Here is a 15582-nt window from a genome sequence, read left to right as displayed (position 1 = left end):
AGCTCAGGGGCACTGCGATGGGCATTTCTTGTGCGCCATCGTACGCAAATCTGCTCCTGGGCTGGTGGGAGGAGACAATTGTCTTTGGAGACCAATATGGTGATGAATGTTCAAAGATATTGTTTTGGGCACGTTATTTGGACGATGTCCTACTAGTCTGGAATGGGGAAGTATCGGAACTGGTAGAATTTGTTACCAAGCTGAATGTGAACCCTTTGGGTTTGAAATTTACTTTTGAGTATAATAGGGATAAACTCCCTTTTTTGGACATTTGTATCCAAAAGACACCTGAAGGACATGTCCATACAAAAACATATCGGAAACCTACCTCTACAAACGCCCTTTTAAGATGGGAGAGCCACCATCCCCCCCCCCTTGAAAAAGGGCATCCCCAAAGGGCAATACATGAGGATTCGCCGTAACTGTTCCTCAGAAATTGATTATGGGGAACAGGCAACGGAATTACGTCAGCGTTTCCAAAATAGAGGGTACCCGGATGGGATCCTCCGGAAAGCTTATAAGGAAATGAGAGGCATGAGTAGAACTGGACTGTTGAATCCATCAAATCGAGAAGAGGGAGATCTGAAAAGTCGATTCATTACGACCTATAGTTCAGGAGCGGATCAAGTTAGATCGATCCTTATGAAACATTGGTCGATTTTGAGGATGGATGACAACATTGGAGATCTAGTGGGACCCCATCCCCTGATCACCTACAAGAAAGGGAAATCAATAGGTGATAGGATTGTACAGAGTCATTTCTCCCCCCCAAAAAGTGAAATGTGGTTGACCAATAAAATGAGAGGATGTTACCGTTGTAGCGGCTGTGTAGGTTGTCCTGTAATGGAGACGGGTCAATACTTCAAAAGCAACGTTACTAATCAGGAATATAAAATTCGCCACTTTATAAACTGCCGGTCCAGAGGAATTTTGTACAAGGCAACATGCTCATGTGACATGGAATATGTGGGAAAGACCACACGTGAGCTTAGGAGAAGAGTGGGGGAACACCTGAGGGATATTGCCCTCAAGAGAGACACACCATTGGCAAGGCATATCGCCACTGTACATAATGGGGATGTATCGGGCTTGAGGTTCATGGGGATTGACAAGATAGAGGCACCAAGAAGGGGTGGAAATTGGGACAGGAGGGTGCTGCAATGCGAGACGAAGTGGATATTTCACCTCAAAACACAGCAACCCATAGGCCTCAACGAGAACCTAACTTTCTCTTGCTTTCTATAGCATATCTTCGAAATATAGCATTGTCAGCAGCCATCCTGTATCCATCTCCAAAACCCCCCCCCAAAAAACCCCTCTTTATTCTATCCTATTCTATCAATCTCATGGCGTTCCTTTTTCAGGCACCTAGATAGAACATTTTTAAGATAGGGACTGGCAGGACCTTATAGGGACAGCCACCGTGGAGTTGGGGGCGCCAATTCTCGTATTTAGAGTGCCAACCCCCACTCACCAGGTAGGATGGAAATCTAGGGTCTACTAGGGAGGAATAGGAAGCCCAAGGCCACTAGATCTCCAATTGTCGTCTAATAATAAGGTATACACTTGAAATTATTAAGAAACTATTAAGGGATACTCAGTAATAAAGAATCCTTTTTGTCCTTTCCCCCTATCCCTCTCTGTCTCCCAACATAATCGATTCTGGTAGGGGATTTCTATTCCCTAGAACCCTTGGGACATGAATTCTAAAATGAAATATAGCTTTTCCAAATAAAAGAAAAACCATTCTGCCTCACTCTGTTCTAAAAGGAAAAAAAAACATAGTTTTTCTAAATAAAAGGGAAACCATTCTGTGGGAATATTTGCGTTTGGGAAGCTTCCCATAGTAAGCGCTAAGGTAGACGTGTTGTATACCTGGAGTTATGAAACCATTAAGGCTTTGTGAAATCCTCCTTCCAAGTTTTGAAAGTTGTAGGATTTGTAAAAGATATATGTATGTATATACACTAAAAATTATCTCCCCTATCCTTTAAGAGGTGTGATCAGTTTTTTGAAATACCTGAGGGGTTAAAATAATTTTATACATGACAGTCACATCTTTTGCTCTTTCTGGAGGAGGAGTTGTTTCTCTTCTCCTTCGGACCGGTAGTGACGTTTGTGTGTCACTATGCGCCTCATGTATTATTCCAGTGGATGCTGTGAGTCACAGAACACACATGGAGACGCTTGCGTGTCACCATGCGCCTCACGGAGATATACTTCCTTATGGGGCGTTCTGAGCTATAGATCATGTGACCGCTCGGCAACCGGAAATGGAGCTCCGGCGAGCCACACGCGCAGAGGGATCGATCCTCCTATAAAAATGAAGGTATCGCACGCGCGGTGACCCACCCTCCTTAGTGTGTATGGTGAATGGCACACTTTTGAATATATCAAGCGGCCTCTCCCCTGATGATTGGTAAACAAGAAACGCGTTGGGAGAACCTATTATGAAGGAGGACGCAATGATGGTTGGATGAAATCTAGAGCTAGGAGGTTTTGAAAGGGCACGTGGAGAGCCCCCCCTTGTGTAAAAGCATCACAACTCATCGCGTTTTAAGCTGCGAAACAAGGGACCTGTATTTGGGTGAGATTGTTCCTGTAACCTAGCGGCTAACATAAGTGGCATATTCTGAATATTATAATATATAGGCTACTTTTAGAAGCATCTTTTTTGTGGTGTGAGATCCCAGAAAAAAAAGGTGTATTATGCTGGAGTTTATGGTGCATGATTGAAGCACCAGAGAGTATTTGTATGTTGTCTGTTATGTGTTTTGTGGACAATATGGATTTTATGAGACAATATGGCTCGTTTTAATAGATAAGATTAAAAGTTATATTTTATTTTAATTATTTAACTACAGCCCTACCTTGCTAAATATTTTTGAGCTGATTGGTGGTACTAGATTACTTAATTCTATTAAGAGATGGCCAATGGTTGTATTTTACAACATCCTTGATGTGTCAGCATGCAATTCATTTGTGTTGTGGACCCACATTCACCAAGGATGGAATTCAAAGAAAAAAAACAAGCGGAGGATGTTTCTTGAGGAACTAGGAAGATCCCTTGTCAAGGCGCACATTGACCAAAGGGAACGAGTGCCCCAAGACCCAGCCGCTGCAGCCTTGGTCCGACAACTCCAGAGCTCAACAAGTGCTTCGTCCACACCCACAGCAACACAAAGAGCATCATCACCAGCATCCTCCTCAACCAGCCCTGCCTCAACATCAACCACAACAGCCACAACCCCAGTGAGACCACCTGATTCTAAAAGAAAGAGGTGTCAGGTCTGCCTTAGCAATAAGGACAGAAAGACAAACACATCGTGCTTCGCCTGCAAAAAATATCTCTGCAAAGAACACACAAAAAGTGTCACTTTTTGCCACACATGCATCTAAATACTAATGCATCTAAAAACTAGTACTTGATTTCTGTTGATTTAATTTGCTTGATTGATTGTTGTTTGTTTGACCTAGAAAAGCTACTTTTTATTATTATTGCTATTAATGTTAATATAATTTTCATCTTTTATTTGTATTAAAGTTCTATAAAAAAAAAAATCTGTTTTTTGCCTTTTTCATAAAGTAGTTAGATATGGGTCAAAATTGACCCGTAACTAGTGTTGAGCATTCCGATACCGCAAGTATCGGGTATCGGCCGATACTTGCGGTATCGGAATTCCGATACCGGGATTCCGATACTTGCCGCGTATCGGATACCGGAATCGGAAGTTCCAAGATTCAAAATGCAGAAATTCAGCCAATGAGAATGATTCCAAGTGTGGGCACATCCTGTTTAGCATGGAGGGCATGAAACTACTGGCAAGGCTGTGATTGGCTGCTGAAATGATGTCATGATGCAGTTTAAAAGTCGCTGGCGCCATTTTGCGATCACTCTGCTGTGAATTCAGTTAGTGACAGGACGCTGTTTGCTGACTGAGGGACAGTTTAGAGATAGCGATTTGCTTCTTTGTGCTTTCCAAAGGCTAATTTAGCAACCGCTGTGTTCACCTACTATTCACCTTGCTTTTGCCTTGTAGCGCTGTTTTCACAGCGATCTGCAAGGTCTGTGTGTGTGTGTGTGTGTGAGTGCAGCCCACTCTCTAGTCTGAGTGCAGCCACATAGGCCATCCATAGCTGGTTGTATTCAGTTCAGGGAGGGTGGTTCATTGCCTCATACTGTTCTTTTTTTTTTTTTTTTTTCAAGTAGTGTAGTCTGCTGCTAATTTATTCAAAAAAATCCTATTAGTGTCTTTCCACCCGTCTCCAGCTAATTTGTGGAAAAACACTACATAGGATAACGTAGAGGAGGGTTTTTGGGCCTTGCAGCGCCGTTTACGGCTGTCTGCACGGTCTCCGTGTGACTGCAGCTCGCCCTGTAGTCTGTGAGCAGCCGTAGCCTGGTTGTCTCCAGCTCAGGGTTGTTCACTGCGTCATACCGCCAAATCAATTTTCATTTTGTTTTAAGTAGTGCAGGCTGCTGCACATTTTTTCAAAAAATTCCTATTAGTGTCTTTCCACCCGTCTCCAGCTAATTTGTGGAAAAACACTACATAGGATAACGTAGAGGAGGGTTTTTGGGCCTTGCAGCGCCGTTTACGGCTGTCTGCACGGTCTCCGTGTGACTGCAGCTCGCCCTGTAGTCTGTGAGCAGCCATAGCCTGGTTGTCTCCAGCTCAGGGTTCTTCACTGCGTCATACCGCCAAATCAATTTTCATTTTGTTTTAAGTAGTGCAGGCTGCTGCACATTTTTTCAAAAAATTCCTATTAGTGTCTTTCCACCCGTCTCCAGCTAATTTGTGGAAAAACACTACATAGGATAACGTAGAGGAGGGTTTTGGGGCCTTGTAGCGCCGTTTACGTCTGTCTGCACGGTCTCCGTGTGACTGCAGCTCTATCTGTTGTCAGTTCAGCCCCCAAAAAATAAATAAATAATAAAGTTCACCAAACACACCAGTGACACCACTTTACATTTGTGTAGGCCACATTAGCTCATATTAAAGTCTAGTCCACACTTTAGAAAATTAGTGTTTCTTATACCTGTTAGGAGGAGTTGTTCAGGAATAAGCACACAAAGCCGTTAGTACTTTTCTGCTTATCTTTATCAATCAACCAAGATGAAGAAGGCAGTGAGTAAGGCACGTGGGCGTGGGCGTGGGCGCGGAGCAGGGAGGGGACGTGGGGATTCTGTGCCTGCTGCGGGCACCGGTGACTCATCAGCACCCACTTTCACCAGGCAACAGTCGTTCATGCGCAGCTTTGTGTCAGAGCGCCGTACACCGCTGCTGCGTGAAGAACAAATTGAAGCCGTTGTTGGATGGATGGCAGCTAATGCATCAACTTCAATTAGTGCCACATCCTCTCAGACACAGAGCACTGGAGAGCAGCCATCTGTCTCTTCACCACCTGCCAAATTGCCCAGGCAGACAGAGAGCCCAGGACAGGAGCCGTCTCTACTTCTGTTCTCTGAATCTCTTGGCTTGGAAACAGGGGGCCAGCCAAGCAGCATTGGAGAAATGGAAGAAGAGGCAGGGTGCAGTGATGCCCAACAGCTTTTTCTCTCTTCCTCTGAAGAGGCGGGTGGGCCAGTGGCTCCGGTCACCACATCGCAGGCCGCATCAGCTGATGATGACACTCAGGTGCCACTTACTGGTGCGTGCTCTGCTGCTGAGACTACCCAGGAGGAGCAGTTGGGGGCAGAGGGTAGTGTAGATGATGAGGTCCTTGACCCATCTTGGCGTGAGGGACAGGAAGGTGGTGGGAGCAGCTCTGAGGAAGAGATTCCCCGTACGGCCCAAAGAGGGAGAGGGAGGGGGAAGACTGCGGATCCTGCAGCCTCCGCTTTGGCACCCGTTAGGAGCATGTCTCTTCCAAAAGCCAAAAAGGGCGCTCCCAAGACTTGCAGTGCCTGGTCCTTTTTTGACACAGTTGCAGATGACATTTGCTATGTCAGATGCAAGGTGTGTCATCAAAAAGTCAAAAGAGGGAAAAATGTCAGCAACCTCAATACCTCCAACATGTGGAAACATGTGCGCAACAGGCACCCGGCGGAGTTAGAAAAACACACTGAAGAGCTAGGCCAACCAACAGCGGCAGCTACCACCTCTTCAGCTCGTGTTGCCTCTTCCTCTAGCTCACACGCAGCTGTTTCGGCTTCCTCCCAGGATCGCCGTGGAAGAACCTCTGGCCCTGTTGTCCAGAGACCCGCTGTAATTCCACCCGCAGCACCACTTTCCCAGTCATCCACACACTCCCAGCCCAGTCTACAGCCATCGGTAGTACAGGCATGGGAGAAAAGGCGGCCTTTCTCGTCAAACCACCCACGAGCACAGGCTCTGACTGCAGGCATTGCCAAACTTCTGTCACTGGAAATGCTGTCATTCAGGCTGGTGGAGACTGACAGCTTCCGTGACTTGATGTCATTGGCAGTCCCACAGTACAATGTGCCCAGCCGCTTTTACTTCAGCAGGCAAGCCGTCCCTGCCCTGCACAAGCATGTGGAGGGACACATAAAACACGCGCTACTGAACGCCGTCAGTAGCAAGGTCCACCTCACCACCGATGCGTGGACCAGTCAACATGGACAGGGGCGATACCTTTCCCTCACTGCCCATTGGGTTAATGTCGTTGAGCCGGGTACAGACCGTGCGAGTGGCGCAGGACGTGTCCTGCCCACTCCAAGGATTGCAGGAATCCATTCTGTATGCATTGACTCCTCCTCTTACACCAGTTCCTCAGAATCATCGCTGCAGGAGCCGTCACAGTCCACCTCCACATGGACCCGTGATGAACGTGTACCTGTTACGACCGACATGAGCACAGCCGTGGCCAAACGTCAACAGGCCGTCTTGAAATTAATTTTTTTGGGAAATCGTAGCCACACAGCGCAGGAGCTCTGGAATGCCATCAAGCAGGAGAGCGATGTGTGGTTTGTGCCAGCGAATCTCCAGCCAGGCATGGTAGTGTGTGATAATGGCCGAAATCTGGTGGCAGCTCTGGGCCTCGGCAACCTCACTCACATCCCATGTCTGGCACATGTGCTCAATTTGGTCGTGCAGAGCTTTTTGAGGGACTATCCGGATCTTGATGCACTGCTGCACAAGGTCCGCCTAGAGTGTGCTCACTTGCGGCGTTCCAGCACGGCAAAAGCGCGCATTGCGGCTCTGCAGCGCCGACACCGCCTGCCGGAACATCGCATCATATGTGACCTACCTACCAGGTGAAATTCCACGTTACATATGTTGGAGCGGTTGTATGAGCAGCAGCAAGCTGTAATGGAGTACCAGCTGCTTCAGGCGCAAAGAAGTCGCAGTCAGCGCCGTACAGACTTCACAACCACAGAGTGGGCCACTATGAATGACGTCTGCCAGGTTTTGCGTCCCTTTGATTATTCCACGCGGATGGCGAGTGCAGATGATGCACTAGTCAGCATGACTGTCCCCCTTATCTGCCTGCTTGAAAAATCACTGCAAGCGCTAAGGGATGATGTTGTGGAAGAGGTGGAGGATGAGGATTCACCATTTCCATCATCTTCTGGACAGTCAGCGCCACGTGGTTCCTCACAAACGCGTAGGCAGGGGACAGTTTGTGAGGAGGATGAGGAGGAGTCAATGGAGGAGGAAGACATCCGTCCAGAGGAGGGAGTTACCGAATTGTCCAGTACTCAGTGTGTACAGCGAGGGTGGGGTGATGACGAGAGGGCAGAGATCACGCCTCCAGCAGGGGACAGCATTTCTTGGGCAGTTGGCAGTCTGCAGCACATGGTGGATTACATGCTGCAGTGCCTGAGAAACGACCGCCGCATCGCCCACATTCTCAACATGTCTGATTATTGGGTGTTCACCCTCCTCGATCCTCGCTACCGGGACAACGTAGAAAGCCTCATCACACCGTTGAACCGGGAGCGAAAAATGCGGGAGTACCAAGACACACTGGTCAATTCCATCATCTTCTCCATTCCAACTGAGAGAAGTGCTGCTAGTGCATTCCAAAGCAGCTCAGTGCGTCCAGGCAGTGGTGGAGGCTCTGCACAAAGAGGGAGCAGAAGCAGTGCCTCTACCCAAGGCAAGACCAGTATGGCCCAACTGTGGCACAGTTTTCTGTGCCCCCCACAAAAGTCTACACCATCACAGACGGCTCCAGTCAGCAGGAGGCAACGGTTCCGTCAGATGGTGACAGACTACATGTCTTGCCCTCTTGCTGTACTCCCAGACGGCTCTTCCCCTTTCAAGTTTTGGGTCTCAAAGCTGGATACATGGCCAGAGCTAAGCCAGTATGCATTGGAGGTGCTGTCTTGCCCTGCGGCCAGTGTATTATCGGAAAGTGTCTTTAGTGCTGCAGGTGGTGTACTAACTGACCGTCGCATGCGACTATCCTCCGATAACGTTGACCGGCTTACTTTCCTGAAAATGAACAAGGCCTGGATCTCGCAGGAATTTGCCACTCCTCCTCCTGATTAAATAATTAGGTCACTGTATACGTTATCCAGGTCTCCTGTTGTGTTCATCTTTCTACCACCTGAACTTAAATTCCTGGGCTCCAACACCGCCAGTTGAGGCTCAGAAGTGCCGTCTGCACAGTCAAAACATACGACCCAGTGTTATTGGGTTTCAGTAACGTCAGCTGATCCCCAGCTGTGTAGCCGGCAATGTGTCATGCGACCGCCACGCTGACACAACAACTGAAATGTAAGGGAATCTGTCCCCCCCCCCCCAAGGCGTTTGTTACTGAAAGAGCCACCTTGTGCAGCAGTAATGCTGCACAAGGAAAAGGTAGCTATTTTGGTTTAGCTCCTTGCACACGCAGAACTTAACACTTATAAAATGTGTCCACTGATACCGTAAAACCGTCCCGGAGGTGGGACTTTCCTTCGTAATATGACGCAGTACAGCCGTCATTCCTCCCCCCCCCCCCGGCGCCGCGCCCCGGCTCCTCAGCGTTGTTTGATTCCGTCCCGGAGCCTGCGCTGTTATGTTATCCCGTGGCCAGGCACACTTAGCGCTGCCCGTCTTCTGGCATCATTTGGTGTCAGGATGGCTGCGCCTGTGCGGCCGCGCTGGCCGAGAGCCCGCCTCGCATTGTCTTCTGATTTAATCCCACTGGGGGCCTGGGATCCATGGACATGCGCAGTGCATATCTGAACCTCCACCTCTCACTCATCTCCCTATGGCTTCTTCAGACTGTTCGGTGTCAGCTGGTCCCTAATAGCATGCCACGGCCGTGACACCGCACAGTCTTAAGAAGCCGTAGGGAGGGGAGTGAGAGGCGAGGATATGCACTGCACATGGCCATGGATCCCAGGCCCCCAGTGGGATAAAATCAGAAGACACTGCGAGGCGGGCTCTCGGCCAGCGCGGCCGCACAGGCGCAGCCAGCCTGACACCAAATGATGTCAGAAGATGGGCAGCGCTAAGTGTGCCTGGCCAAGGGATAACATAACAGCGCTGGCTCCGGGACGGAATCAAACTATGCTGAGGAGCCGGGGCGCGGCGCCGGGGGGGTAGGAATGACGGCTGTGCTGCGTCATATTACGAAGGAAAGTCCCACCTCCGGGACGGTTTCACGGTTTCAGGGGACACATTTTATAAGTGTTTAGTTCTGTGTTTGCAAGGAGCATGATGAAAAGAGCCACCTTTTCCTTTTGCATCTTTCGTGCTGCACAAGCTGGCTCTTTCAGCTACAAACGCCTTGGGGGGGGTTAAAGGTTCCCTTTCGATTTTCTCAGGCTTCGGCCTACATTGTGTTCCTCTGCTTTTCCACCTGTCGCTGGGCTCCAACACCGCCAGTTGCCGTCCAGAAGTGCTGTACGCACAGTCAACAGTCCCTCCTCTGTTATTGGGGTTCAGTAACGTCAGCTGTTCCCCTGCTGTGTGTGTGGCAATCCCTCCTACCTCCTTCTACCTCCTCCTCCTCCACCTGTCCCTGGGCTCCAACACCGCCAGTTGCCGTCCAGAAGTGCTGTACGCACAGTCAACAGTCCCTCCTCTGTTATTGGGGTTCAGTAACGTCAGCTGTTCCCCAGCTGTGTGTGTGGCAATCCCTCCTACCTCCTCCACCTCCTCCTCCTCCACCTGTCCCTGGGCTCCAACACTGCCAGTTGCCGTCCAGAAGTGCTGTACGCACAGTCAACAGTCCCTCCTCTGTTATTGGGGTTCAGTAACGTCAGCTGTTCCCCAGCTGTGTGTGTGGCAATCCCTCCTACCTCCTCCTACCTCCTCCTCCTCCACCTGTCCCTGGGCTCCAACACCGCCAGTTGCCGTCCAGAAGTGCTGTACGCACAGTCAACAGTCCCTCCTCTGTTATTGGGGTTCAGTAATGTCAGCTGTTCCCCAGCTGTGTGTGTGGCAATCCCTCCTACCTCCTCCACCTCCTCCTCCTCCACCTGTCCCTGGGCTCCAACACCGCCAGTTGCCGTCCAGAAGTGCTGTACGCACAGTCAACAGTCCCTCCTCTGTTATTGGGGTTCAGTAACGTCAGCTGTTCCCCTGCTGTGTGTGTGGCAATCCCTCCTACCTCCTTCTACCTCCTCCTCCTCCACCTGTCCCTGGGCTCCAACACCGCCAGTTGCCATCCAGAAGTGCTGTACGCACAGTCAACAGTCCCTCCTCTGTTATTGGGGTTCAGTAACGTCAGCTGTTCCCCTGCTGTGTGTGTGGCAATCCCTCCTACCTCCTTCTACCTCCTCCTCCTCCACCTGTCCCTGGGCTCCAACACCGCCAGTTGCCGTCCAGAAGTGCTGTACGCACAGTCAACAGTCCCTCCTCTGTTATTGGGGTTCAGTAACGTCAGCTGTTCCCCTGCTGTGTGTGTGGCAATCCCTCCTACCTCCTTCTACCTCCTCCTCCTCCACCTGTCCCTGGGCTCCAACACCGCCAGTTGCCGTCCAGAAGTGCTGTACGCACAGTCAACAGTCCCTCCTCTGTTATTGGGGTTCAGTAACATCAGCTGTTCCCCTGCTGTGTGTGTGGCAATCCCTCCTACCTCCTCCACCTCCTCCTCTTCCACCTGTCCCTGGGCTCCAACACCGCCAGTTGCCGTCCAGAAGTGCTGTACGCACAGTCAACAGTCCCTCCTCTGTTATTGGGGTTCAGTAACGTCAGCTGTTCCCCTGCTGTGTGTGTGGCAATCCCTCCTACCTCCTCCTACCTCCTCCTCCTCCACCTGTCCCTGAGCTCCAACACCGCCAGTTGCCGTCCAGAAGTGCTGTACGCACAGTCAACAGTCCCTCCTCTGTTATTGGGGTTCAGTAACGTCAGCTGTTCCCCTGCTGTGTGTGTGGCAATCCCTCCTACCTCCTCCTACCTCCTCCTCCTCCACCTGTCCCTGGGCTCCAACACCGCCAGTTGCCGTCCAGAAGTGCTGTACGCACAGTCAACAGTCCCTCCTCTGTTATTGGGGTTCAGTAACGTCAGCTGTTCCCCTGCTGTGTGTGTGGCAATCCCTCCTACCTCCTCCACCTCCTCCTCCTCCACCTGTCCCTGGGCTCCAACACCGCCAGTTGCCGTCCAGAAGTGCTGTACGCACAGTCAACAGTCCCTCCTCTGTTATTGGGGTTCAGTAATGTCAGCTGTTCCCCAGCTGTGTGTGTGGCAATCCCTCCTACCTCCTCCACCTCCTCCTCCTCCACCTGTCCCTGGGCTCCAACACCGCTAGTTGCCGTCCAGAAGTGCTGTCCGCACAGAGCCAAACACCTCGCCAATGTGTTAGTGGGGTTCAGCACCGCCAGCTGTTCTCCTGCTGTGCAGCCGGCAACGTGTACTGCGACCGCCACGCAGGCACAACAAGTTAAATTTAAGGGAACCTGTCCCCCCCCCCCAGGCGTTTGTTACTGAAGGAGCCACCTTGTGCAGCAGTAATGATGCAAAGGGAAAAAGTGCCTCTTTTCGTGGTGCTCCTTGCACATGCTGATCCTAACACTTATGAAAAGTGTCCCCTCCTACCGTGATACCGTCCGGTTGGTGGAACTTTCCTTTGTGATGTGACGCAGCACAGCCGTCATTCTTACCCCCTTGGCGCCGTGCGCCGCCTCCTCAGCGTTGTTTGAATCAGTCCCGGAGCCTGCGCTCTTAGGTTAGCCCTTGGCCATGCACACATTTTGCGCTGCCCGTCTTCTGACATCATTTGGTGTCAGGCTGGCTGCGCCTGTGCGGCCGCGCTGGCCGAGAGCCCGCCTCGTACTGTCTTCTGATTTAATCCCACTGGGGGCCTGAGATCCATGGACATGCGCAGTGCATATCTGAACCTCCACCTCTCACTCATCTCCCTACGGCTTCTTCAAACTGTGCGGTGTCAGCTGGTCCCTAATAGCATGCCACGGCCATGACACCGCACAGTCAGAAGAAGCTGTAGGGAGATGAGTGAGAGGTGGAGGTTCAGATATGCACTGCGCATGTCCATGGATCTCAGGCCCCCAGTGGGATTAAATCAGAAGACAGTACGAGGCGGGCTCTCGGCCAGCGCGGCCGCACAGGCGCAGCCAGCCTGACACCAAATGATGTCAGAAGACGGGCAGCGCAAAATGTGTGCATGGCCAAGGGCTAACCTAAGAGCGCAGGCTCCGGGACTGATTCAAACAACGCTGAGGTGACGGCGCACGGCGCCAAGGGGGTAAGAATGACGGCTGTGCTGCGTCACATCACAAAGGAAAGTTCCACCTACCGGACGGTATCACAGTAGGAGGGGACACTTTTTATAAGTGTTAGGTTCAGCATGTGCAAGGACCATAATTAAAAGAGCTAAGTTTACCTTTTCCAGCATTAGTGCTGTACACGATGGCTCTTTCAGCTACAAACGCCTGGGGGGGGTTAAAGTTTCCCTTTCAACTTGCTCCAGTGCAGGCTTCGGCCTACACTCTGCTCCCTCTCCTCCTCCTGCTGACCCTGGGCTCTAACACCGCCAGTTGGGGCCCAGATGTGCTAGCTGCACAGAGCCAAACACCAGCCAATGTGTCAGTGGGGTTCAGCACCGCCAGCTGTTCCCCTGCTGTGCAGCCGGCAACGTGTCCTGCAACTGCCACGCAGGCACAACAGACCCAAAGCTGCCGCCAGTGCAGGCTTCGGCCTACACTCTGCTCCATCTCCTCCTCCTGCTGACCCCGGGCTCTAACACCGCCAGTTGGGGCCCGGTACTGCTAGCTGCACAGAGAAAAACACCAGCCAATGTGTCAGTGGGGTTCAGCACCGCCAGCTGTTCCCCTGCTGTGCAGCCGGCATCGTGTCCTGCAAAAGCCACGCAGACACAAGAACTGAAATTGAAGGGAACCTGTCCCCCCTCCCCCAGGCGTTTGTACGTTTTTAAGGCCACCTTGTACAGCGGTAATGCTGCATGTGTGCAAGGTGGCTCATAAACGTATTCTTCTCGCACATGTGGAACTGAAAACACGTCTGAAATGTGTCCTCTGTGTGACCATTTAACCGTCCTGGGGGTGTGACTTTCCTTTGTAATGACACGCTGCAACCCCCTTGGTAGCGCTGCCCGTCTTCTGGCATCATTGTTTGGCTGCCTGCGCCTCTGCGGCCGCCCTGACCCACACAACGCCCCTCGGTGTCTTATTTCTTGGGACTGCGAGGGTGTGATTGATGGGCATGAGCAGTGCATCACTTCGCCTGTCCCTCATCTCCTTCCGCCTTCTTCAGACTGTGCGGCTTCATGGCCGTGGCATGTGATAAGGGATCAGCTGACGCCGCACAGTCTGCAGCGGGTGTAAGGACCCGAGTGCGAGAGGCGAACATATGTGCTGCGCCAGGCCATGAATCACAGCCCCGCAGTGTTTTAACAATGTTAAGACACCGCGGGGCTGGGATTCATGGTCATCACGAACCGCAGCGGCCGACATTAAATGAGGTCAGAAGATGGGCAGCGCTAACAGCGCTAGGCCAGGGGATAACACGACAGCGCAGACTCCTGTACAGCAAATAACAACGCTCAGGAGGCTGCACCCAGCACCAAGGTGGGATTCTTGACATCTGTGCTGCGTCTCATTACAAAGGGAACTCGCGCCTCCAACACAGTTTGACTGTATAAAGGGCTAAATGTTATACGTGTTTCATTCAGCGTGTGCAAGGAGCAAAATTAAAAGAGCAACCTTTGACTTGTGCAGCACTACTGCTGCATAAGCTGTGGCTCTTCTACTTTGTAACCCCTGAGGGGGGGTTAAAGGTTACCTTTGAAATTGGTTCAAGTAGGCTTCGGCCTACACTCTGCTCCCCCTGCAGAGCCCGGGCTCCAACACCGCCAGTTGGGGCCCGGTACTGCTAGCTGCACAGAGCCAAACACCAGCCAATGTGTCAGTGGGGTTCAGCACCGCCAGCTGTTCCCCTGCTGTGCAGCCGGCAACGTGTCCTGCAACTGCCACGCAGGCACAACAGACCCAAAGCTGCCGCCAGTGCAGGCTTCGGCCTACACTCTGCTCCATCTCCTCCTCCTGCTGACCCCGGGCTCTAACACCGCCAGTTGGGGCCCGGTACTGCTAGCTGCACAGAGAAAAACACCAGCCAATGTGTCAGTGGGGTTCAGCACCGCCAGCTGTTCCCCTGCTGTGCAGCCGGCATCGTGTCCTGCAAAAGCCACGCAGACACAAGAACTGAAATTGAAGGGAACCTGTCCCCCCTCCCCCAGGCGTTTGTACGTTTTTAAGGCCACCTTGTACAGCGGTAATGCTGCATGTGTGCAAGGTGGCTCATAAACGTATTCTCCTCGCACATGTGGAACTGAAAACACGTCTGAAATGTGTCCTCTGTGTGACCATTTAACCGTCCCGGGGGTGTGACTTTCCTTTGTAATGACACGCTGCAACCCCCTTGGTAGCGCTGCCCATCTTCTGGCATCATTGTTTGGCTGCCTGCGCCTCTGCGGCCGCCCTGACCCACACAACGCCCCTCGGTGTCTTATTTCTTGGGACTGCGAGGGTGTGATTGATGGGCATGAGCAGTGCATCACTTCGCCTGTCCCTCATCTCCTTCCGCCTTCTTCAGACTGTGCGGCTTCATGGCCGTGGCATGCGATAAGGGATCAGCTGACGCCGCACAGTCTGCAGCGGGTGTAAGGACCCGAGTGCGAGAGGCGAACATATGTGCTGCGCCAGGCCATGAATCACAGCCCCGCAGTGTTTTAACAATGTTAAGACACTGCGGGGCTGGGATTCATGGTCATCGCGAACCGCAGCGGCCGACATTAAATGAGGTCAGAAGATGGGCAGCGCTAACAGCGCTAGGCCAGGGGATAACACGACCTCGCAGACTCCTGTACAGCAAATAACAACGCTCAGGAGGCTGCACCCAGCACCAAGGTGGGATTCTTGACATCTGTGCTGCGTCTCATTACAAAGGGAACTCGCGCCTCCAACACAGTTTGACTGTATAAAGGGCTAAATGTTATACGTGTTTCATTCAGCGTGTGCAAGGAGCAAAATTAAAAGAGCAACCTTTGACTTGTGCAGCACTACTGCTGCATAAGCTGTGGCTCTTCTACTTTGTAACCCCTGAGGGGGGGTTAAAGGTTACCTTTGAAATTGGTTCAAGTAGGCTTCGGCCTACACTCTGCTCCCCCTGCAGAGCCCGGGCTCCAACACCGCCAGTTGGGGCC

Source organism: Ranitomeya variabilis, chromosome 1 (genome assembly GCF_051348905.1).
Source record: "Ranitomeya variabilis isolate aRanVar5 chromosome 1, aRanVar5.hap1, whole genome shotgun sequence".
NCBI lineage: Eukaryota > Metazoa > Chordata > Amphibia > Anura > Dendrobatidae > Ranitomeya > Ranitomeya variabilis.
This window is presented reverse-complemented; position numbering follows the sequence as displayed.